At 37.9% G+C, this 22,766-nt stretch overlaps 1 protein-coding gene and 1 long non-coding RNA gene across 6 annotated transcripts in view; both read right to left on the reverse strand.

Moving 5' to 3' along the window:
• The window catches only part of CTNNA2 (catenin alpha 2), a 1,320,456-nt gene that overhangs the window by 1,081,193 nt on the left and 216,497 nt on the right, over positions 1–22,766 (reverse strand). The gene's annotated exons all lie outside the window — the stretch shown is intronic.
• LOC122441799 overlaps positions 11,719–22,766 on the reverse strand; it is a 22,391-nt gene continuing 11,343 nt past the window's right edge. The window contains exon 3 of the long non-coding RNA XR_006269444.1: positions 11,719–12,042. This is a non-coding gene — a long non-coding RNA (uncharacterized LOC122441799). The remainder of the gene's footprint in view (positions 12,043–22,766) is intronic.

Here is a 22,766-nt window from a genome sequence, read left to right on the forward strand (position 1 = left end):
ACAAATCTGACAGTCTACTGGAAAATTGCCCTTTACACAGCATTGCTGAGAAAAATATCCTCAGGGAAGTCTTTTTAGCCAGTATGTTCTCAGTTGCTTTCTTCAAAAAAGAGATTATGTTTATCAGGACCAAAGTATAAAATAAGCTACATTTATCTCAAGACCATATACACACAATGCATGCACACAGACGTACACACATGCACACACATGCGCACACATGCACACACATCTCCTTTAATATCTTGCTCTTTGCTTCTTATTTCCTACCTCATTCCAAAAGAACCATGTCCTTAGAAAACTATAAAACAACCCCTATTAATATACCAGGAGTGAATTACTCAAACATCACTCTTCCAAAAAGGGGTAAATTTAGTTTGACCCATGAAAAGGACACCATCTCTGTACCAAACAATTATTTTTCATTTATGATCATTTAAACATTCACTTTTACGCAATGGAAGTACTAGATCTTGCAGCTGAAACTTCATGTTGCTATTTAAGATTTTAAACAGAAATGAAACTCAAAACGATAACACACAATGTAATTACCGAAGTAATTGAAACTTTGTTTTTGCATCTTATTTATCACTATACTTCAGATTACTGTTTAAATGTAAGAATGTATAGTACCACAGATTCTAAAGACACCAACTACATCCTAAGAGAACTTGAATAATTCCAAACTGATATGAACTCAAGAATTACTCTTGAGTTGAACACACAGCCTACAAACCAAGTGTAGAGTTGGGAGTTATCCAAATTAGCTCCTATATGATGTGAGCATGTTCAGTTGCTCAGTCATGTCTGACTCTTTGCAACCCCATGGACTGTAGTCTGCCAGGCTCCTCTGTCCATGGGATTGTCCAGGCCAGAATACTGGAGTGGGTTGCCATTTCCTACTCTAGGGTCCTATATGATACATTATGCCTAAAATATAAAAGAAACTAATTAAAGTTAACATATACATTATTGTAACTCAACAGCAACCACAGAATCTTTTTAGAACTTCCACCAAAAGAAAAAAGTGTCCTGAGAATGAATATATTAGCACTGTTGAGAGTTGATATAACATGGTAATAATAAAAAGTCGACTAACTTTGTAAGGTTTTATCATTTTTTAAAAAATTCTCTAGATTATATTCCCTTCTTGCTGGTCACTGGGGTATTCTAACCTCCATCCTCTTGATGCACCACTGAATGAAGAGAAAATCTGGTGAGTTTCAACTGAAATACCATGTGGAAATGATTTATAACTTGCAAATTAGTACACCAAAGCAAGGTGTGAATTTGTTTTAAGAAGCATTCTCTGGAAGATTGAAAGGGCTTGTTCACAAAGGAATGGCTGATTATTCACAAGATTTCAGATGATTTCAAGGAGGAAGAGATGTGCGTGCACACCGTCTAGCACTCTTGTGTATGCCCGGTCTTTTCAGTCGTATCCGACTCATTGTAACCTTAGGGACTGTAGCCTGCCAGGCTCCTCTGTCCATGGAATTCTCCAGGCAAGAACACTGGAGTGGGTTGCCATTCCCTCCTCCAGGGAATCTTTCTAACTCAGGGATCGAACTCATGTCCCCTGTGTCTCCTACACTGCAGACAAATTCTTTACCACCGAACCGCTGGGAAAGCCTCTAGCACTCATAGCTCTATGCAAAAAAAGAGATATATCCATAAAACCAACAAGAAGGTCTTCAATGTGATCAAACACAAGTTACAAGAAAATTATCCTATTTCTTTGCAACACTTTTGAAAGGCAATTCAAAGATGTAATTTCTAGTTATACATGCTAGATATCCAGGAAAATGCAAGGACCTGAACTTGATTGGTTGTGTTGACAGTATGTCAGAACTGCAGGCAGTTTCCAGAAGAAAACGTGGGAGTAAAATACACAAGAAATGGAGACACATCACTGTTTCTGTGTTAAATGCATGGAAGTTTACAGTAGCAGTGATTGACTTCAAACTCTAGTTCTACAAAGTTTGTCAGGAGGGGAATTGCATAACTGTGGGGAAACTATTTTCACACTCCAATTAGACTAACATCTTGGTGAGTCTAGATTTTTAAAATTAGGTTTCAGACAAAACTTGCCAAATTCTATTTAAATTGTTAAGACTCATATTTTTGATGTATCCCCTCTACTCTAAAATTGGGACTACTAATTAACCAATTGGCTATGTGACCTTGGGCAAATTGGTTCATCTCCAGCCCTCAATTCCTCCTGAGTAAAACAAGAGTTTAGAATTAACCATCTGTGACCCTCTTTACGATGGGTCTACGATCTGATATATACATTTTAGATCTATAATCTGATATACAAATTTTAGATCTATGATCTGATATATAAAACAGCTTAGAACAGATAGCAATTAAATTCTCTTGAATGCTTGTCTCACCTAAAAGAAATCTGAGCTCTGTTGAAACCTGTTTCCTTAGTTCAAAGATTATACTGACTTGCCAAAATCATGTTATGTAAGAAAATTCTCCCCAGAAAAGGCAATTTCAAGGATTTAATCTTGATTGTAGAATTATTTCAAATTATTCAGGTTAGTATACTAAAGTGTGGTCAAGATGACAACTCTTCCCTAAACCAAAATACTTGTAAGTGAGTGTGAAAGAATCCATAACCTTCAAAATGTATCAGAACTGAGCTTAGCAGTTGTTAAAATTCCAGTAGTGCTTTTTCAAAGGCGGTATTTCCTGAAAAAAAAACAAAAGGCAATGTAGAAAAAGCTTTTCTTCGTTCTTGCCTAAATTATGAAAGAAGTAAGACATCATTTAATATGGCCTTGGAGATTCTACCAATGATACTGTTTTAGGTGGATATAAAATGGGTGATTTTCCTTTAACAACAACAGATGCCTTGCATTTTATTTCTTCAGTTTGCCATGAATCACTATAGAACTCACAGCAAAGTAAATGAGAATGTGTTCCTTTCTTGACTCCCTGCCATTGTTAATTCACTATTTCTTAAAGGTAGAATGAGTTTTAAGAAAGCCAAGTACTGTCAACAGTACTTTCTGCTAAAATCCCTTTTAGTTCTTTATGGGGCAACATGACAGAGTTCAGAACAATGACTGATTTAAATTGACACAGCAGAAAAACAGAGAATCTCTCCCTAAAAAAATCCTCAGTAACATACAGCACTCATAGGACCACCAGATATGATTTGAGGCTTATAATTTACTTCTCTGACATCCTCTATTCACATGTGAAATCATTCCTCAATGTAAGAGAACAGAAATGAGGTTTAAATACTAGTCTTTATAGAATATGAAGTTATTCTAAGTTTTGACAAAAAAAGGTGCAATACACGCCTCACCCTATCTCAGTTAAAAATAACTTCTAAAACACAGAGCTGGACATTTATTGCAATTATAATGCTGTCCAAAAAACCAGTAACAGAAAATTAAATGGTTGAATATTTTCTTTCATAATATAGTTTTTCTTTGTTGCATTGTCTAAATACTTCTTTTCTTTCTAAACCTTAGTTAGCATTGAAAACTTTATGAATAGCTTGCCTGACTCATGGCCACTTACTGTCTTCCTGAAAACTGAATCTTAAGAATTGAAGTTTTAAGTGTATCATTTCTAAGTTAGACTAGGCAACTTGTCAGAACTATAAAAAGATAAAATTAAGTTTGTGGTTGCTGTGAGGTTGTCTGAGTGGAGAGAAGAAACCCTCTCCAGTCTTTCAATAATCTCTACAATTTATTACTGTTTAGGTTATTTTTATTGGTATGTGAAAACTTTATATGAATGATAGGATAATATCTAAAAAAAAACCCACTACCTTCAACTTTTCCTAATGTCTCCACATTGATCCCACTGGAAAATACTCATAACCACAGACCTCAAATAGGCCCTTATGGATGCCCCAAATCATCCCAATGATTACTTCATCATCTCTTCCTCAATACAATTCTGTCCTCTCCTACTTCATTCTCACCTGATAACCTCCTTACCTCTTGTTTAGTATTTCTAACAAAACCACAAGCAATGAGAAGTTGTACATACCCCACCATCACCTCTACCTACCACTTGACCCAGTACTCTGATTTCCTCCCTGGAACTACCTTCCTGATAAAGTTCCCATGTTTCCGATGGCCGGTAAACAGCTTTGTTTCCTCACTTGACCCCAACTCTTATTGAGTATTCAAAGACATTGTCCCTGCAATTATATCACTCTCTTGGAATCCTCAGTTTTTTTTTCTCTCTTCCAAACTATCCTCATTTGTGTAAAAACACTGTGTGTTCACTGATGTTGGCAGCTTAATTTAAAATTAATTTTTAAAAAGCAGATGAAACGATGAATGAATAAATGAATAGACACGCAACAAAGCAACTGCAGCAAAATGCAGAGAACCAAGGTGGCAGGGCCATAAACACTGAACTGCCACATTCTTTCAACTTTTCTGTATATTAGAAAAATTCCACAATAGAATATTTTATTTAAAAACTAATCTAATTCCTCCCAATTTAAAGAGAAAAATCCTCACCTGCTTCTTCACCACTCATTTCTTTGTTTCCCCCTACTCCTACAAAGTACAGCCTAAATGTTTTCACTCTGATTTCATTCCTTCCTTGAATTAATAAAAGGTTCATATCAGGGGATAGCAAGGGAAGTTTTTCTATCAGTTAATGTCCAAACATTCTTTATCTTTATAATTAAAAACATATCTCATAGATATTTTACAGGCATTTTTTAAATCCAGCTGGAAAATCTTTGTCTTTTAATTGGAGTACTTAGTCTGTTTATATTAAATTACTAATGTTTTACCATCACCAATATATATCTTAATACCGCTCTATGTAGTAGACTACATGTGATCATCTGCATGGTACACTCTAAGAGAGTTGTGAAATAACATACAACTAACAAGCTAACATAGGAGTAGTTGACTAAAAATAGGTAAATAATATAAAATAAAGGAAGGGAAGATAGGACAGATCGCTACTTTTACCAAAATCTGGACAATGCAACAATTTTAGATTAGTTAACTTTTATTTACTGATGATTCTACCCTCAAGCATGTGTGTGTGCGTATATGTGTGTGTTTATGAGTCATACATTTAATTATTTTCAAATTTCACCTCAAAAAACATTATAGTTTTACATAGTCAACATTCATTTGAATTTACCTACATATTTACTCTTTGTTCCACATTCTTTATCTCTATGTTTCCATTCAAGATCATTTTATTGCATGAAGATCACTCAAGTATATTCTTCAAATGTGGACCTACTGGTAATAAATTTCAATTTTTGTTTACATGAAAGTCTATTTATTTCAACTTTGTTTATGAATACTATCCAGCTAGGATAAAAATTATAGGATAGCAATTTCAGTACTCTAACTAGTTTATTCTTTGGCAATCTTTGTCTAGCTAAAAGTCAATTGTCTCTTATTTGACCTCTTTGTCACTAGCTAAAAGTCAGTTGTCTCTTAAATTGACATGTCTTTTTTTCTCTTAGATTTAAGATTTACCTTTCAGTTTTGAAGCTTTCTTATGAAATAACCACATGCAGTTTTCTTGAAGGGCATGGAACTTTTGAATTTGTGTAGTCATGTATTTCATCAGTCTTGGAAAATTCTTGCATGTCAACCTTTATGTTTTTCAACCTCTCTTTTCTGTATATTTTATTCTGGATATTAACTCTGACATATTTCACTTCACAAATTCTTCAGGTTTGCCTAACCACTGGCAACTAAAGCTATTAACTAAAGCTATTGAATTCATTTCAGTTATTTTAACTTTCAATTATAGAATTTCTATTCATTCTTTTTATAGCTCCCTGCCTCTGCTATAAATCTTCATTTGACATTTAATTTCCTGAACATATTAACTTACAGAACTTTAATATCCTTGTTTGATAACTCTAATATTTGCATCTTTGGTGGATTACTTTTTTGTTATATTTTTCTCTTTGTTTCATTCAATATTTTTAATGTCTTATTATTAATTTAATATTACAATTTATGTCACATATACTGTGTACTATACACTATATTCTTATACACTGTAGAATAAATAAGAGGTTACAGATGATGATATCTTCTCCCAGAGAGAAATTAGCTTGGTTGTGAGCAGAACATTATGGTAGAGAGATATCATCTTAATCTAGTAAGAGACTGAGCTGATTTGAAAGTAGGCTTTTGGGAAGCTTCCCTGGGGGCTCAGACAGTACAGAGCCTGCCTGCAATACAGGAGACCTGGGTTTGATCCCTGGGTCGGGAAGATCTCCTGGAGAAGGGAATGGCACCCCACTCCAGTATTCTTGCCTGGGAAATCCCATGGACGGAGCAGCCTGGTGGGCCACAGTCCACAGGGTTGCAGAGTCAGACATGACTGAGCAACAAACACATACTTCTTTCTTTGCAAAATCTGACCCCCATATTCCATGCATTCCAGGGTCCCAGATAAAAATGTGGGAGGTTGTGGCAGATGATAATTTCCAAAAATGGCCCTAACAATCTATGTCCATTTATCTTGATCCTGAACATGCCTCTGTGACAACCTTATCAATATATTAGAAGAGAAATCCTAGCATGTGATTTCTGACTATAGGTCACAGAAAGGCCTTGGACTTGTGCCTTTTTCTCTTTGAGATTCTCATTCTTGAATCCCAGTCACAATACTAAGAGGAAGCCCAAACTAGAAAGTTTGGAGATACAAGGTCACATCTTGTGTTTGGTATCCTTAGCAGAGGTTGCAGCTGACAGCCAGCATCAAGTCTTATACATATATATGAAGGCTCCTCATCCTCCAGACTATTCCAGTCCCCAGACATCACACGACCCCTGCCTTTGAATCTTCCCAGCTGAAGCTTCAAACACTATGGAGCAAAGATAAGGCACTCTGCTGTCACCTCAAAGAATTCATGAACCACAGAATCTCCAGCATAATAAAAGTTGTTATACAACACTACACCTGGGGTTATTTGTATGCAGCAGTAGTAACTGGAACAGGTGCCTTCCAGACCATTTGTTCCTGAACTTCAATTTCTTTCCCCCTAGACTAGTGAAACTACCAAAAACTCTCCTCACCTCCTAGTTGCCTTATTCATTGCTTTGTAATTGGCAGATAGTCACAGATAGTTTGGATTTCCCCCTTCCAAATCTTGACCCTCAAGAGCTTGCTCATTTAGTATTTTTCTAGTGCTTTTAATTTTTTAGTTATTCTTGTTGGGAGGGTTCATCTGAAACAATTTAATTCTTCCTTTGGGAAGTATATGTCAACTCACCTCAAAGAATTTTTAATTTAAATCATTACACACACAGCCACAGATAATTTTAACTTCTAGAAGTCCTATTTAGGTCATTTTAAATTGTGTCATTTTTAATATCTTTTTCATTGCTAACATTTTAAGTCTTTCTTAATTCTTAAAATATATTACATAAAATTATTTTTTTTACTTATGTCTGATAATCCCATTCTCTGTAGCTTTAAAAAATATAATTCTCTTATGCTTTGTTTACTGGCTCTCACTTACAGTATATATTAATTATTTTTTACCTTAAACACATTATTTTTGATATATATTTCAAAAATATTTTGGAAAGTATTTATGCCTTATGTAAATTTTCATATTTCCAGAAAATCTGCTTCTGCCAATTGCTTAGTTTACTATCCTCCTGGGATCAACCTACATTAAATTCTTCTTTTGGGGTTTGAACACACAGATAGCATGATTTCTGGCTTCAAAACTTGTTGAAGGACAACCCAAATTTTACAGGGAAACACTGATTTTTCCTCTACTCATGTCCAAGTTAATAAAGACAAGATAGTTTCATTCTTTTTGGATTTAGTTTAATGATAATTTGATGCTGTCCTTTAGTATTCCCACTCTGTGAAGGGAGTTTCTTATTTACCTCACCATCTCCTGCAAAAAGCAGACTTTATATCCTTTCTACTCTGGGTTATGTATCTTCAACAGAAAACTGAAACAAGCCTTGCCACATAACCCATAGGTAAAATCTAGTTTGGGCACTAATCTTTCAAAATTTCCTTTTTTCTTTTTTAGTATTTTGGGATTTTTATTGTTTTCCTATATCACAATATATTCAAAGGAAGTTTGCACATTTTGTCTAGCTTTTTAGTTCTATTCATTAAAAGAATTGTTCAGATGCCCAGCCATCTCTGTACTCTCCTTCAATACGGCAGCCAAGAATCCAGATTTATATGTGATTTTTTCACGTGATTGTTAGTCTCAAAGTCGTGTAAGAATCTTTTGTGATTCCAAGGACTGTAGCTCACCGGGCTCCTCTGTCCATCAGATTTCCCAGGCAAGAATACTGGAATGAGTTGCCATTTACTCCTCCAGGGGATCCTCCCAACACAGGGATTGAACCCATGTCTCCTGAATTGGCAGACAAATTCCTTACCACTGAGCCACAGGGAAGCCCTTCATGTGATATGTCAGCTAAAAATGTTATCACAAAGCAAATAAAACAAAGTGGATTCAGCTCTGAGAGCCACAGTCTGTCCCCTCTGGCCAGTGCAAATAAAAGTAAAAGCTGATTAAAAAAAAAAAAGCATCTGGAAGTGCAAAAAATGGACCCAAATAACACACTATGTCTTTTTGCTTCAGTTTAACATGGTAATATCTAAACTATTTTTGTTCTTAACGCAATTTCTCTTTCATATACTTTCATAAACACTGGAGGGTTACCACGCTCCCTAAGGACTTGAAAATGAAAGATACAAGATGATACTTTGAAGGTTAAATTAAAATTCAACACTTGAATCTGAAGTGAGCCAGGAACATCATATGATCCCAGCAGGATGTACTGACATTTTATTCACCTAAATCTCTTGATTCCATGCTCACCAAGCAACCTCCTGAGTCCCACATAAGCCTATCTGTGAGCAGAGAAAATGCTGATCATGCCAACAGGACTATTTCTAGTCTGGGTTACAGTCATTTCTGTTGGTAAATCAATAAAGGACATCTGGCAATGATTTGGCTTAACCAAAGAGCAACATAAGCTTATTATGCTGACAGAACATTTCCACCAGGTGTAACTATTCTGTTTCTCACTTTAAACCAATAGAGTGACATTTTAGGAGTTTCCCCCTGCTCATTCATGAATTTTGATGATCTCTCAGTCCTCTTTCATTCCAGGCATTGACCAGATCAGTATTTCTCAAATCTGGATTTCCATATCATCAGGAACGCAATGTACGGTTCCATTGTGAGAAAGGAACAGTACAGGACATCCTTCTGGAACAATATTTAATAGAAACAGTAGAGAAAGAGACAAAGAGCTTCCTTTTTATTAAAAGAAGCACAAATACATTTGGAAAAAAGTTATATTCATCATAAAAATAAAATAGAGATTTCTTAAAGACTTGCCACTTGATACGGACACATGAGGCTCAATCAACAGATGCCCAGGGCTACTTCAGTGATAAAGCTAACAAGCCAATGTTTGGACAATACATATCATAAAGCACCATATCACATTCCTGTCATCCACTGTTCGGATGGTTGATTGCTTTATTTTTAATGACTATGATTCTCTCTTTCTGGTTCTTACTTCTCTTTCCCATTCTATGATCAATCTGTTTATAACACAGATGAATTCTATTCTGTGTTAATGACAGACTGATTTTGTTTGTTTCTCAGAACATAACCGCTACCCAGTTCAATCAATGAGTAAGGAGAATAGTAGAAACTGAATTATCAGTAACTACATAAAGTAGCTCATAGCTATGAAAACTACACTAGATTATATTGGAAACATTTATATTAGGTTTATTCTCAAGGACTTGGAAGAAAGTTTTCATGTTTTGCACCTTTTTCTTTTGGCTCCTGGAATTAGCATGGCAGCTATAATTCAAGCTGGGTTTAGAATGACAAATAGCATTTACCTACCTCCTTACCCAAACTCTTTTTTTTTTTGGGGGGGGGGGCTTATTTTATTTTATTTTTTTTTTAATTTTTTTTTTTTTAATTTTTTTTTATTATTATTATTATTTTTTTTCCCAGTGGGTTTTGTCATACATTGATATGAATCAGCCATGGATTTCTTAAATAGTTTACTCTTGCCTCTAGAATAAAGTTCAATGCCCTTAGCATGGCATAAAGCATGATCTGCCTCCAGCTTACTCCTCAGAGTCTCATCTCTAGCCATGCCTTGCCCTCAAAGTGCCTATCTGTCAAATTGAAATTTTTTCAGTGTCTTAACCTCTCTATTCTCATTCTCATGTCAGGGCCTTGGAAATTCATGCTTCCTCTGCCCTGAACACCTGGTCCTCATTATTTGGTAGTTAACTTCACTCTTCAGATTTCCACCTAGATAGGAAGCCCCTCCCATTCTGCCTTCCGAGTTTGGCTTGCATGCCCCTCAATGTAGGACTTCAATGGTCAATGCTCTGTGCATGCCTCTCACTGAATTTTCAATATCTCATTATAAAATCTCATTTGCTTCCCATATCCTTTAATGGACTGCAAGTCAACTAAAACACTAATTTGCCTTCTTTACTTCTTTCATCTGATTGATTACTACTTACTCCTTTAGAGCTTTTGGCAGAGGATGCTAATGTCCACCCTTTATCCATTTTTCCTTTACTTTGTAGCACCCACATTTTAGCTGTATGTCTGGTTATCCAATATAGAATATATGTCCCAATCTCCTCTGCAACTAAGTAAGGCCAGGGGAAGGGAGCAGAACACTTATGTGCAATTTTCAGTGCATCTCCACAAGGACACTTGTTCTGGATTCTCTGTCCACCCTCCTGATGGCTAGGAAAGGCTGATAGTTTGAATGTAAACTTGGAAGCCACATGTCAAAATTGGTATAAATACCTCACCAAGCCTATAATCCTCAGTCCTCATTGCTGTGTATGAAAAAATAAAACTGTATCTCTTATTTGAGTCAGTTAAAAGAATCAACTCTCTGTGATACAGCAGCCAAGAACATAGAGGTTAACTTAGATGTCACTTCTTCAAGAACACTTCCATGAATCTGTGACCAGACTACAAATTCCATTAAGACTAAATACTCAATTCATTTGTTTAATGACACATAAATTAATAAATGAATGAATGACTCCAGGAATCTAAAGTTACATATACTAAGTTGATTAATGAATATAATTTCAAAAATTCCCAATAAAATAGCAGCATAAGCAATTAAGTAGCATCTGAAAAAAAAAAAGGTGGGAATAATGTATTTAATTCCAGAGTATAAGAATGTTTAACATCAGTATATCTATTAATGTTATTTTATTGATCAAAGCAGAAGGAAAATACAGACACCATTAGGTTGAAAACTTGGAGCAAAGGCAGAAAGTAACTCTCTCATGAAGTAATGTATTCTCTCCACCATCTGCATAAATTGCAGCATCCTTCCTGAGTGGTGCTAGTGGTAATGAATCTGCCTGCAATGCAGGAGACACAGGAAACATGGGTTCTATCCCTGAATGAGAATGATCCCCTGGAGGAAGGTATGGCAACCCACTTCAGTATTTTTGCCTGGAGAAGCCTGTGGACAGAGAAGCCTGGTGGGCTACAGTCCATGGAGTCGTAAAAGGTAGGACATGACTGAAACAACTTAGCACACACCAGCTCATGAGGAACTGGGCTGGAAAGATAAGTTCACAGGGCCCAGAAGAACAAGGAAAGCAGTCAGCTCAGTTTAGTCAGTTCAGTTCAGACGTTCAGTCATGTCTGACTCTTTGCAACCCCATGGACTGCAGCACGCCAGGCCTCCCTGTCCATCACCAACTCCTGGGGTTGACTCAGACTCATGTGCAGTGAGTCGACGATGCCATCCAACCATCTCATCCTCTATCATCCCCTTCTCCTCCTTCTGTCAGTCTTTCGCAGCATGAAGGTCTTTTGCAGTGAGTCAACTCTTCGCATGAGGTGGCCAAAGTATTGGAGTTTTACCTTCAGCATCAGGCCTTCCAATAAATATTCAGGACTGATTTCCTTTAGGATGGAATGGTTGGATATCCCTGCAGTCCGAGGGACCCTCTAGAGTCTTCTCCAACACCACAGTTCAAAAGCATCAATTCTTTGGCACTCAGCTTCTTTTATCATCTGACTCTCACATCCACACATGACTACTGGAAAAACCATAGCTTTGACTAGATGAATCTTTGTGACAAAGTAATGTCTCTGCTTTTTAATATACTGCCTAGGTTGGTCATAACTTTTCTACCAAGGAGCAAGTGTCTTTTAATTTCATAGCTGCAGTCACCATCTGAATTGATTTTGGAGCCCCAAAAATAAAGTCTGTCACTGTTTCCACAGTTTCCACACCTATTTGTCATGAAGTGATGGGACCAGATGCCATGATCTTAGTTGTCTGAATGTTGAGCTCTAAACCAACTTTTTCACTCTCCTCTTTCACTTTCATCAAGAGGCTCCTTATTTCTTCACTTTCTGCCATAAGGGTCGTGTCATCTGCATATCTGAGGTTACTGGTATTTCTCCTGGCAATCTTGATTCCAGCTTGTGCTTCCTCCAGACCAGTGTTTCTCATGATGTACTCTGAGTATAAGTTAAATAAGTAGGGGGACAATATACAGTTTTGACATACTCCTTTCCCTATTTGGATCCAGTCTGTTGTTTCATGTCCAGTTCTAACTGTGGCTTCCTGACCTGCATACAGGTTTCTCAAGAGACAGGTCAGGTGGCTTGGTATTCCCATCTCTTTAAGAATTTTCCAGAGTTTGTTGTGGTCCACACAGTCAAAGGCTTTGGCACAGTCAATAAAGCAGAAATATATGTTTTTCTGGAACTCTCTTTCTTTTTCGATGATCCAGTGGATATCGGCAATTTGATCTCTGTTTCCTCTGCCTTTTCTAAATCCAGTTATAACATCTGGAAGTTCACCATTCACCTATTGTTGAAGCCTGGCTTGGATAATTTTGAGTATTACTTTACTAGCATGTGAGATGAGTGCAACTGTGTGGTAGTTTGAACATTCTTTGGCATTGCCTTTCTTTGGGATTGGAATGAAAACTGACCTTTCCCAGTCCTATGGCCACTGCTGAGTTTTTCAAATTTGCTGGCATATTGAGTGCAGCACTTTCACAGCATCATCTTTTAGGATTTGCAATAGCTTAACTGGAATCCCATTATCTCCACTAGCTTTGTTAGTAGTAATGCTTCCTAAGGTCCACTTGATTTCGCATTCCAGGATGCCTGGCTCTAGGTGAGTGATCACACCATCATGATTATCTGGGTCGTGAAGATCTTTTCTGTATAGTTCTTCTGTGTATTCTTGCCGCCTCTTCTTAATATCTTCTGTTTCTGTTAGGTCCATACCATTTCTGTCCTTTATCGAGCCCATCTTTGCATGAAATGTTCCCTTGGTATCTCTAATTTTCTTGAAGAGATCTCTAGTCTTTCCCATTCTATTATTTTTCTCTATTTATTTGCATTGATCACTGAGGAAGGCTTTTTTTAAATCTCTCCTTGCTATTCTTTGGAACTCTGCATTCAAATGGGTATATCTTTCCTTTTCTCCCTTGCCTTTCACTTGTCTTCTATTCACAGCTATTTGTAAGGCCTGCTCAGACAACCACTTTGCCTTTTTGCATTTCCTTTCCTGGGAGATGGTCTTGATCCCTGTCTCCTGTACAGTGTCAGGAACCTCTGTCCATAGGTCTTCAGGCACTCTAACAGATCTAATCCCTTGAATCTATTTGTTACTCCACTGTATAATCGCCAGCTCAGGAGGAGGTAAAAAGAAAGCAATGCATTTAAAGAAAACTTGGACAAATCTTCAGTCTCATCTATCGACATAAAGGAAAGGAAACATGTTATCTCCATTTCATGGCAAACAAAGCAGCACATACTGATCAATGCACCATGGACCAAATTCCCTCATGCAATTTAACCAAAACAATTATTGTACTTGTTACACATTCTATTGCTATTTTCATTTCTGGTTTCAAATAATTCAACAAAGTGTTGAAAACCTTTATGCAAATAACTGTTTCATCTTACATATAAAAATAATAGCCAATAATGTTAATAAATGACTCTGCTGTATGTCAGATTACTTGCTAAGTACTTTATATGGGTTATCTCTGAAATTTGCTTAAAAACAATCTAGTAGACCCCAATTGTCAGTGTTGGTTCACGTTATTTCTTATTTAACTATTGTATACACATGTACGACAAGGAGAACGACAAGGCTATACATCGTCACCCTGTTTAACTTATATACAGAGTACATCATGTGAAACACCAGGCTGGATCAATCACAAGATGGAATCAATATTGCCAGGAGAAATGTCAACAACCTCAGATATGCAGTTGATACTATCCTAAATGGCCGAAAGTGAAAAGAAACTTAAAAGCCTCTAGACGAGGGTGAAAAGAGAGAGTGAAATAGGTGGGTTAAAACTCAACATTCAAAAAACTAAGATTATAGAAACCAGTCCCATGACTTAATGGCAAATAGAAGGGGAACAACTAGAAGCAGTGACAGATCTTATTTTCTTGGACTCCAAAATCACTGCAGACAGTGACTCCAGCCACAGATTTTTAAAAAATACTTGCTCCTTGGAAGACAAGCTATGACAAACCTTGTTCTTGTTGTTCAGTTGCCAAGTCTTGTCTGACTCTTTGTGACCCCATTGACTGCAGCACACCAGACTTCTCTGTCCTTACCGTTTTCCAGAGTTTGCCCAAGTTCATGTCCATTGAATCAGTGATGCCATCCAAATATCTTATGCTCTGTTGTCCTCTTCTCCTTCTGCCTTCAATCTTTCCCAGCATTAGGGTCTTTTCCAATAAGTGAGTTCTTTGCATCAGGTAGCCAAAATATTGGAGCTTTAGCTTCAACACCAGTCCTTTCATAGAATATTCAGGGTTGATTTCCTTTAAGACTGACTGGCTTGATCTCCTTGTTTTCCAACGGACTCTCAAGAGTCTTCTCTAGCACCACAGTTCAAAAGCATCAATTCTTTGGCAAAGTGATGTCTTTGCTTTTTCTTTTTTTTTTTTGTCTAGGTTGTCACACTTTCCTGTCAAGAAGCAATCACCTTCTAATTACATGGCTGCAGTCACCATCCACAGTGATTTAAGAGCCCAAGAAGAGGAAATCTGTCACTGCTTCCACATTTCCCCCTTCTATTTGTCATCAAGTGATGGGACTAGATGCCATCATCTTACTTTTTTTATTTAATACTGAATTTTAAGCTGTTTTTTTTCACTCTCTTCCTTCACCCTCATCAAAAGGCTGTTTAGTTCCTCTTCACTTTCTTCCATTAGAGTAGTATCATCCACACATCTGAGGTTGTTGATATTTCTCCATTCTCAATCCTGAATCAGTCAGTTGTTCCATACAGGGTTCTAACTGTTGCTTCTTGACCCTCATACAGGTTTCTCAGGAGACAAGTAAGATGGTCTGGTATCTCTTTAAGTGTTTTCCAGTTTGTTATGATCCACACAGTCAAAGGCTTTAGTGTAGACAATGAAATAGGGGTAGATGTTTTTTTCGGAAATTCCCTTGCTTTTTCTCTGGTCCAGCGAATGTTGGCAATCTGATCTCTGGTTCCTCTGCTTTTTCTAAACCAAGCTTGAAAATCTGGAAGTTCTCGGTTCACATAATGATAAAGCCCCAGCCTGGAGGATTTTGAGTATAACCTTACTATCATGGGATCCCTTCATGGATCACTGCCTTGTCATGGTGAAGAGGCTTGCATAACTCAATGAAACTATGAACCGTGCTGTTTAGGGCCACCCAAGACGGACGGGTTAGTGGAGAGTTCTGACAAAACATGATCCACTGGAGGAGGAAATGGCGAACCACTCCAGTATAATAGCCATGAGAACCCCATGAGCTATAAAAGGAGGCAAAAAAATGACAAACCTAGACAGTGTAGTAAAAATCAGAGACATCACTTTGCTGACAAAGGTCTGTATAGTCAGGGCAGGAGGAGAAGGGGGCGACAGAAGCTGAAATAGTTGATGGCATCACTGACTTAATGGACATGAGTTTGGACAAACTCTGGTCAGGGAACTAAGATCCTGTATGTCACGTGGTAGAGCCAAAAAAAAAATTACAAAATGCATATATATATATATATTTTTTCCCTACACCAAGACCAAACAAAAAATACAGAAGCACAAACTTTATGAGCTCTGTTTTAAATTATTTAACTCATCTCTGGTATAACTTTAAAAAGACTGAAGTATAATTTCATGACTCATTTACATTGGAACATTTTTAAATGTTTTATTTATGTTATGAGATTTTGTGAGCAATTTATAAATTGTGAAAGCGGCAGCACCTTTTATTCAGGCTTCAAATTTCAGTCTCACCAAAAGAAGGGAACCAGATTACTTCAATTCAAGTCAATGTAGGTTCAGATATTTTATGCAAATTCTTAGCTTACAGTTAGCCTAAAAAATGTAAAGAAAACTGATCGCACTTGACAAACAGAAAGTAGAAGTTAATCCAGAGAAATTCAGTCCTTAAGTTTTTTTGTTCATCTGCACTTATTAGTCTTATTAGTATAAAACAGGAACAATGCCACTTCCTAGAAACAAATCAAATTTCAAGTATAATTCTATACTAACAAAGATCTTCTGTTTTACCTCAAAAATATCTTTCGAAGTTCACTAAGGCAGATTTTGAGAATTTTCTCTTTGTATTTTCACAGTTAATACCATTTACCATCTCTAGGACAAGTGGTCCAAATAACTAGCCAGACACATATCCAGTGATTACAGGGTCAAGTTAATTTTCCATATTACATTCTATGTTACTTATACAAATTGGACCTACTCATTTGCTTGCAAACCATATGCATATTAGTGAATTTTAGTAGAAAATGAAGGTTCAGGGAACTCCCTGCTAAGACAGTAGTTCTACTGCAATGGCCCAGATTCAATTCCTGGTTGGAGAACTGGGATCCCTCAAGCTGCATAGTGTAGCCAAAAAATAATAATAATTTAAAAAAATTAAAAAGAAAAGAAAATGAAAGCTCAGGTCTGTGTAATTATGTCCTAAGAGTTACTTTTGTCTGAAGTAATAGGAAAATAGAGGCAAACAATTTTGATAAATGTGTAAAAAGCTGACTTGTGTGAAAGGGTCAGTTCAAGGTTTCATCTTGCTCATACACACTATACTAACAACCCCAGTGGATATTTATGGATAGCTCTTTTTGCTTATCTCATTTAACTCTCTTAAAACCCACTGACATCTCTACTGTTACCACTCTCACCCTCCTATCACAGTAAGGGAAACAGAGACTTAAGAGAGATGAAGTTAATAGGTACAGAGATGCAGGGCTTGGAAGTGGCAGAGCTTGGATTCGAACACATGTCAGTGTGATGCCAAAAGCTGTACATTTAATAGCTATGCTAATGCAGTCTAGTCGGAGGTCCTTTTATTTAACAAAATGGAAGGCTTTACAAAAAGTAGGATATCTTCAGAAAGAAATGCCTTCAAGGACTGCATTTTGGAGCAGGGGGCAGGAAAAAAATAATACCATATAAAAAATTGACAGAAAAGTGTTAGTGATGATACAAAAATTACACTCTTTTAAAATCTTCCAGTTAACTTCCCATCTCCTATTGCTGTCCTGAAATTCTGCGGAGCTGAAGCTCCCAGCTCTGCACTGCAGCAGCCATTCAGAACAGGTGATGAGCAAAGCTTCGCCTGATCAAAAGTCACTTTCCCTCTTTCCAGACTTTTACAAGGATCCCCTGGAGACAGCAGCAATAATGCTTCATATTTATGTTGACTTTTCACATTACTGGAAACATCTTCAGATGAAACACATCAAGAATGTCCTAATACTAAGTTTTCTCAAAACTCTTCTGAATCAATAACACATATTTGATGAAATTCTGTATCAGTGGCATGCACGTGTACTTGCTAAGTCACTTAGTAGTGTCCAATGCTGTGTGACCCTATGGACTATAGTCCGCCAGGCTCCTCTCTGTCCACAAGATTCTCCAGGCAAGAACACTGGAGTGGGTTGCTATGCCTTCTCCAGGTGATATTCCCAACCCAGGGATCAAACCAACATCTGACAGGTCTCCTGCATTGGCAGGCAGGTTCTTCACCACTAGCGCCACCTGGGAAGCCCCATCACTGGCATGTGAAAGTGAAAGTCGTGTCCGATTCTTTGCAACCCCATGGACTGCAGCCTGCCAGGCTCCTCTGTCCATGGCAAGAAAACTGGAGTGGGTTGCCATATCCTCCTCCAGGGTATCTTCTCAATCCAAGGATCAAACCCAGGTGTCCTGCAATGCAGGCAGATTCTTTACCATCTGAGCCACCAGGGAAGCCAATGAATTCTGGACTGGGTAGCCTATCCCTTCTCCAGGGGATCTTCCTGACCCAGGAATCGAAACGGGGTCTCCTGCATTGCAGGCAGATTCTTTACCAACTGAGCTATCAGGGAAGCCCCAACACTGGCATCCATGGTGCCTAATGGTGTTCCTGGTTCTGTAAGACTTCAGGAGTCTCCTTCAATGAAAACCAGATAATTTTTTTTTAAGGCTCCAGAGGCAAGGTCCTACCTCCCAGTAGCTCCCAGTATGATACAATGAATGACAAGTCATCTTTTTATGCACACAATCCATTTTTTTCTGTCTTTTACATTTTTGCTGTTGTTGTTAACTTCTGTGAACCCTTTTCAATGTGGGAAATAAGATAAAAAATGCAAGTACATCAGTAAGACTGTCCCCTCCCCTTCTGTGAGTCCACTGGCAGAGCAGGAACATGTACAATACCAAGTGTCCTTTGTTGATTGGTCTCAAACTAAAAATAACATTCAAATACCCTATGTGTTCAGTATAAAGGAATTAGCTGGATCCACAATGTAAATATTCATGAAAGGAAAGCGATCCTAAGGGAAGATAAATCCCTAAATCCCTGAGACTTTATGTTTTCTTCACTCGCTGCCTAGTTTAAAACACCACCAAAACCAAAAACTTTCATGGTAAAAGTCGCTGCCAAGTGTCAGTGAGAATGAGTTCAAAAATAAGAATGATCCTTTCCCAATTTGTTATCAAAAATTTTTGGCTGCTCAAGGTTGGGGCAATAGGGATAAATTACAAATTTGGGATTAACACGTGCGCATGTGGGCTAAGTTGCCTCAGTTGTGTCTCTGCAACCCTAGGAACTGTAGCCTGCCGGGCTCCTGATTCCCATGTCTCCTGCATTAGCAGGAAAATTCTTTACCACTAGCACCACCTGGGAAGTACATATACTACAGGATTGGGATGGGGAACACATGTAAATCCATGGCTGATTCATGTCAATGTATGGCAAAAACCACTACAATATTGTCAAGTAATTAGCCTCCAACTAATAAAAATAAATGGAAAAAAAAAAAAAAACAGATAGACAACAAGGATCTACTATACAGTACAGGGAGCTCTACTCAATATTTTGTGATAACCTATAAGGTAAAAGAATCAGAAAAAAAAAACCAGATATATATGTATGTATAACTGAATCACTTGGCTGTACACCTAAAACTAATCCAACTTTGTAAATCAACTATGTGCTGTGTGCTTAGTCGCTCAGTCACGTCTGATTCTTTGCAACCCCATGGACTGCAGCCTGCCAGGCTCCTCTGTCCATGGCAAGAATACTGGAGTGGGTTGCCATACCCTCCCTCCTTCAGGGGATCTTCCCAACCCAGGGATCGAACCCAGGTGTCCCGCAATGCGGGCAGATTCTTTACCATCTGAGCCACCAGGGAAGCCCATAAATACTGGACTGGGTAGCCTATCCCATCTCCCGGGGAACTTCCTGACCCAGGAATTAAACTGGGGTCTCCTGCATTATAGGCAGATTCTTGACCACCTGAGACACCAGGGAAGCCCCAATTATACTTTGATTTTTTTTTTAATTTAAATAAATCAAAGAAACATTTCTGGTTCCTCAAATGAAACCTGGAGGAACCTCCAACTTCTAACAATTAGCACAGGAAGAGCCTAATCCAGATGCAAAAGTTGCAAAGTGGTCTAGGAGGGCCTCTCGGAGATGATCCTTGTGTTCTGAAAGGGAAAAGGGGGCGGGTAAGGACAGAGGGAACCACTCTTCTCACTGTATCACTTGAATGAGAAGACGTTAAACATTCCAATGTCTCCTCCCCTCCATACCCATCAAAGGGGATTTGTTGCACATTGGGCTTCTCATGTGGCACTAATGGTAAAGAATCCGCCTGTCAAAGCAGGAGATGCAGGTTCCATCCTTGGGTCAGGAAGATCCCCTGGAGAAGGGAATGGCACCCCACTCCAATATTCTTGCCTGGAGAATTCCCATAGACAGAGAAGACTGGAGGGCTATAGTCTGTGGGGTCTCAAAGAGTCGATATGACTGAGCACAGCATGCGATACGGTGAAGCAGGAGGAAGAGGCTATAGGATGTTTACAGAGTGAAAGCACCAGGAAAATCAGGAGACATTAAGGAAGCAAATATCTAGACTGGCCTGGGAAGTACTGACACAGAAACAAAACCCACGAGCAGGCAGAGCACAAGCGGGGCTGACCGAGGGCCCCAGGGGCAGGAAAGGGGCTCTGGTGGGTGAGAGTCACAGCTGCACATAAAGAACAAGAAGAAAGGGATGGACATAGGCCCCGGAGCAGGATATCTTTTATTTTGTCTTCAAACATGAATTTCATTGTATTTTTTTCAGATTGGAAAGGAAAGATTTAAACTCTATTTGCAGATAACATCCTACAGATTGAAAATCCAAGGAATCCACTTTTGTTTCTTGCATATTCGATAAACCCATTTCATTTATTTACTTGTTTTTACATTCCTTTTTAATATTTTTTTCCATTATGGTTTATCATAGGCTACTGCATACAGTACTCTGTGCTATACAGTAGACCTTGTTGTTTATCTATTTTGTATATTAGAGCTTACATCTGTTAACCCCAACCTCCCACTCCATCCCTCCCACAACAGGATCCCCCTTGGCAACCATCAGTCTGTTCTCTGTGTCCATTATTCTGCTTCTGTTTCACAAAGAGCTTCATTTGTGTGCACTTTTATGTTCATAACAGTGCTGTTCACAACAGGCAAGACATGGAAACAAATGTCCCTCGACAGATGAATGGATAAAGAAGAGTGGTATGTATGTACAATGAAGTAGGACAACTTTAATGACTGCCAGTGCAGACAGGTGAGTTATCACAAGTGTTCCAGGGAAATGGCTTAGGGAAGTAGTGGGGAAAAGGGGTGGAGTGAGGAGCAATGTGGGACCCCGGCTCACCCAGTTGGGGGCTTTATTATTAACACACACCTTGAATTCTCTCTCTCAGGCTGTTACCACCTGTGTGCTCATCTGAAGAAAAAATTCATTCTGTTCATTCAAAATATTATTTTCTAGATGTAAAACAAATCACTTAAAGAAAGTTAAACTATATTGTAAATACCCCAGGGAAACACAGTTTTAAAAGTAAATGACAACAAAAGCTCTAAGAAGCAAAGAAAGCTTGCTTTTATAATGTGGATAATCAACTCGTAAATTATCTACTTTGTAAATATGCATTCTGGGGTTTTAATTTTCTATAAAGTAGGCCACAAACAAATAGCTTAGTTTATACACATACACACAAATACAACTGAAGTAAAAATAAATAAAAACCCGAACAGTAGAGGGAGAGTAGTGAAGGCAGTGGTAGCAGAAGCCCCTGTCTACAGAATCAGAAAGTGTTGAGGAATATTTGGGGATTTTAATGAGCTGGACATTGTGTCTGGACGGTGTCATTTTAAGAAAGAGGCTTTCACACTGATAGTGAAGGAGAGAGCAAGTAGATATTTTCAAGAGGATCAAAGTTCTAAGAAAAATATAAAGTTTCGAAAGGTGGAAAAATGACCTCCAAGAAAACCGAGGCCACAATTCTGCTTTTAAAGACGCAAATATGTAGAGGATCATGTCGTCTGCAAACAGTGAGAGTTTTACTTCTTCTTTTTCTATCTGGATTCCTTTTATTTCTTTTTCTGCTCTGATTGAGGTGGCCAACACTTCCAAAACTATGTTGAATAGTAGTGGTGAGAGTGGACACCCTTGTCTTGTTCCTGACTTTAAGGGAAATGCTTTCAATTTTTCACCATTGAGGGTAATGTTTGCTGTGGGTTTGTCATATATAGCTTTTATTATGTTGAGGTATGTTCCTTCCATGCCTGCTTTCTGGAGAGTTTTTTATCATAAACGGATGTTGAATTTTGTCAAAGGCTTTTTCTGCATCTATTGAGATAATCATATGGTTTTTAGTTTTCAATTTGTTAATGTGGTGTATTACATTCATTGATTTGCAAATATTAAAGAATCCTTGCATTCCTGGGATAAAGCCCACTTGGTCATGATGTATGATCTTTTTAATATGTTGTTGGATTCTGTTTGCTAGAATTTTGTTAAGGATTTTTCCATCTATATTCATCAGTGATATTGGCCTGTAGCTTTCTTTTTTTGTGGCATCCTTGTCTGCTTTTGGTGTTAGGGTGATGGTGGCCTCATAGAATGAGTTTGGAAGTCTGCCTTCTTCTGCAATTTTCTGGAAGAGTTTGAGTAAGATAGGTGTTAGCTCTTCTCTAAATTTTTGGTAGAATTCAGCTGTGAAGCCATCTGGTCCTGGGCTTTTGTTTGCTGGAAGATTTCTGATTACAGTTTTGATTTCCGTGCTTGTGATGGGTCTGTTAAGATCTTCTATTTCTTCCTGGTTCAGTTTTGGAAAGTTGTACTTTTCTAAGAAATCTTCCATTTCTTCTAAGTTGTCCATTTTATTGGCATATAGTTGCTGATAATAGTCTCTTATGATC

This window comes from Cervus canadensis, chromosome 5, assembly GCF_019320065.1.
Source record: "Cervus canadensis isolate Bull #8, Minnesota chromosome 5, ASM1932006v1, whole genome shotgun sequence".
Lineage (NCBI taxonomy): Eukaryota > Metazoa > Chordata > Mammalia > Artiodactyla > Cervidae > Cervus > Cervus canadensis.